Source organism: Musca domestica, unplaced genomic scaffold (genome assembly GCF_030504385.1).
Source record: "Musca domestica strain aabys unplaced genomic scaffold, Musca_domestica.polishedcontigs.V.1.1 48, whole genome shotgun sequence".
Taxonomy (NCBI): domain Eukaryota; kingdom Metazoa; phylum Arthropoda; class Insecta; order Diptera; family Muscidae; genus Musca; species Musca domestica.
The window spans coordinates 2,205,715-2,210,013 of NW_026712340.1; positions in this window are offsets into that span (position 1 = coordinate 2,205,715).

Genomic DNA, 4,299 nt, shown 5'->3' on the forward strand with positions numbered 1-4,299 from the left:
AAAATTGCTTATTTTTAACATGGAACCATGGTAGAAGAATATAAGTAGACGCGTCGACACAGCTGCTGGTACAATGAACTGTCAAACAAATTTTAAAATTGAAAATGTTGAATGAAAAATTATTTAAATTTGTTAAAATTGTTGAAAAATGCGAATTATAATAGCCTCCGAATGACGTAGTATAAGAAAACATATAATGTGGCGTTTCCACTGCACTTGATTCGCTCTCTATTCGTTGTTTGGCCCTTAACTATGAAAAAACTACCTAATTCTTCACACAAAATTTCCTGAGCGAACACTCATATTTGTACGTTGTTCAAATCAAATCACTCTCAGAACAACGAAAAAATATGTCCCATCCCTAACAAATGAGAGCATTTATCGAAAAAATAAATTATGACATTTAAAAATTAATAATAGAAAAATTTAATGAAATTTTAAAAATTTTCGGGAAGACTGAAAATTATGAATGAAAACTACAATGTTGAATGGCGTATGTACATTCAAACGAAAGTAAATAGACGAATTCCCCAGAAGAAGTCGCCAAAACAGCGACGAAACGTCGGGAATAAAATACAAAATAAAATAATTTTGTTTTAATTTGTATATAAAACCTAAGGTCAAGAAGCTAAAACACACAAACCATAGAAATAATCATTGGCCAAAAAATAACAACAAGAAAGTAAATTTTGTTTTCTCTCTCATTCGAGGTACGCATTTTGTCCACGAGTTAAAATTTCCACAGAAAACGCAAACAAAAGAGGCAACATTTTCAAAATGTTTCTATCGGCAGAAAAAATGTTTGACAAGTGTCTCTCCAGCAGAATTTAAAAATGGAAAAACACAAAAATGTGTTCAAAATGTCAACATTTACACAAAAAGTTGAAATCGTGAATGAAAATGGTAAAATTAATGATATAATAAATTTTTGGGAGGAAAACAATAATTTCTTCTATTCATATTAGTGAGAATTTCATGTATTTTCGTATAAATTCCCATTAAAATCAACAAACAAAATTTTTGAAAAAAGGAATTATTTTACTATGAATTACGAATCGTGCCGTATGAACGGGTTAATTCGTGTACCTAATTCTGAGAGCGAACATCGTTGTTCGGTTTCCAATGGAAACATGCTATAAAAATCTACTTATATTTGAAAAAACATTTAAATTTTTTTGACATATCAATGCTCCCAAGCGTTGATGCATCTACCTACCATCTACCATATCGATATTTTTCGATAGTTTATGAATTTGAATTTCAATGTGGTTAGTTATCCGTATCCCAATGTTACAAACATAATGTAGGTAACAGTGGTAAGTATTCGTATACGCCCCAGCGACGTTAAGGAGTTGTAACGTAAATTTTCAGGAACATGTCAAATAGCTTAGCTCATGGTGCAATAAAATCAAGTTAGGGCTATGATACCATATGATTTTAATTTTTTTAGAACATAATTTTGTAAAGAAATTTTGACTTGATGACTTTACCTTCTTAATTTGACCATGGAATAAACAAACAAGTTGCAAAAAGATATATAAGGTGATTTCATGATGCGCCCCAGGGTCTCAAGCAATTTAGGTATCTTGAAAACGAATTGGTCACCTCCAGAACTGATTTCATTTAACCTCAATTACGTATGGGAACGTTTTCACATTTAGCCATATAAAGAGTATTTAAATGTTGCGTCTCCAAGTTTTGACTGAACAAACCTCCACCAAAAACTTTACCACAAAACTCTGATAATTTTGTTTTAACTGGACCTTTGACCGGAAACCAGCGCGAAATATAGAATCCCCCTAATATATTTTTAAGAGGGGCTGGTCTTACTTTCTTTACAACAATAAGTACCTATATTTTCATTTGTGCTCATATCTTGTGTAATTAGTTTAACAATGATAAGATGTTAACATAATTTTTCGCTGTATCGATCAAAATGATAAGAAGTATGTCAGATGGCATTCCGACATAAGTTAAATACCAATAATACACTTAACCGAATTATACACTGACGTTGAATTGTTTCTTTTGGTCATTTTCAAATCGATTAAAATGTTCAATAAACATGATAAGATATACAGTTGAGGGCATTATTTTTAAAGTTCTAAGTTCTAAGAAATGGTCAAGTTTGAAACTGGCAAAGTAGACGCACCAAACAGTGATAAATACTGATGTAGACGCTTTTATCTGTGAAGTGCACTCTTCTAAAGCATTTGATTTCTTTTTAATATGTTGATTTTTGGAATTTATATTATTAAATTTAAAATGCAGAAGAATAGTACTTAAAATATTAAATGTTAATACTTTAATCATGGTAGAACTAAGAAGGTAAAGTCATGTGACCATATGTTTACAATTTTTTTTTCAAATTTTTAAATCCACTGTATATACAAAAAATCAGAGATGGGAACTGTTTTTTATGCATTGAAATTTGACATTTACAGAAAATGCAAAGCTTGGAATGCTAATTTGAAATGAGATTACCTTTATTTAATAGTACCATGGCTTTCATATCATTCCACTGAATGTTAGCTGTAGGTCCAAATCTCTCAGCACTTCAAGCAATCGCTAGAAAATTGCAAAAACCAACATATATATTAAAACCAAATCTTATACATACAAAAAGTATTCTACATTTCGCAATTTTAGGAAACATGAAATATACGACTATATTACCTAATGCATTGTCGCTGTTCCTTAACGAAGTATAACTGCGAATTTTTACATTATTAGGCAAAAAATAAGATCACATTGTCCTGCAGTGAAATTTTATATCAAACAAGTTAGAAAGCCGAACTTTGAATAGCCCCATATGGAACGAATTTGGAAATTCTCAAAAACAATAAAATCCGTTAAAAATTCTGTTAAAATCTTAAAATTACCGAATGTAGCTGTTATTTTAGGGTCTATACGACGACGTGGACCTGCATAGGTAACATTGGTAATAAGCCATCACAATATTCAAATGCGAAACTTAAAAAAATCGATGAATAATGTAGCTAAAATCATCAAAATACCGAATTTCGGGAGGTACCGTTATATGGGGGCTATACGAAGACGTAGATCTGCAGAGACAATTTCCTGTCTTAGGCTGTAGTATCCATTACGAACTTCAAATACCAAATTTGAAACAAGTCCGGTGAATAATGTCGCTAAAATCATCAAAATTCTGGATATCGGGAGGTACCGTTATATGGGGTCTATACGAAGACGTAGACCTACATGTCCCATTTTCAATACCAACAGTCCTGCAGACATAATATACATTAAAGTCTAATTTTATTAATCTACTTCATTTCGTTCGGAAGCTAGAGTGATTTCCACAGACGGATAGATGGACATTCGGACGGACATCTCTAACTCGACAGAATTTTATGCTGATCAAGAATATATATATTTTGTGGGGTCTAAAATGTATATTTCGAGGTGTTACAAACGGAATGACAAAGATAATATACCCTCCATACAATGGTGGAGGGCATAAAAAGTGTATAGAAATGGAATTAAATCACAAAATGTCATATCGAACTTGACACTTGTATCACTACAGAGTCAAATCAGCTGGGATTTGCTGCTACCTGTTATAATTAAACCATGCCTAAACCGGTTGAAATTAATTTCTATGTGCGTATTTTATGTTGATTATAGTGAAGATTTTTATTGAAATATCTGGGATCTATTTCTAACATTTTCTTTTTTTATCATCTCTACTTTTCGATCGAAATTTTTCGATATCGAATTTGACATATAGTCTCAGAAATGTACTTTAGCGTCGAGGGAAATGAAAAAATGCAACTCTGTAATGGTATATAGACTTTTAAAGTATACAACAATTGGTTTTTATAAATACATTATTTGTATTCTCCTACAATTCAAACAATCAACACTTTTGCCCCTCACTGTTAAATATTTCTGTTATTGCACTACATTTGTTGTTTTATTAGTTTATTGCAATATTGAAAATACACACGCAACGAATGAGGGATCACTGATCCACACACAGAACTTGATTATTGAATTTAAATTGTATATTAAACAAAAAACACTTATTCAATGGGGGGTAGGGGGGGCTTACATTCTAAAGAGGGAGTAAATAAGGTTTCGTTTATTCCAGTGCAATATATATCTTCATTGCCATTTTGTGGTCTTAAGGGTCAGTCATAATAAGAACGCAAACCTGTTAAAGCAAATAAATAAAATAGCCATTGATTTGTGATAACTCAAAATAAAAATTCTCACACAAAAAACCATATAGATCTTGTGCTTCAAGATAAGAATAAGAAAAAAACTGCTTTGAAA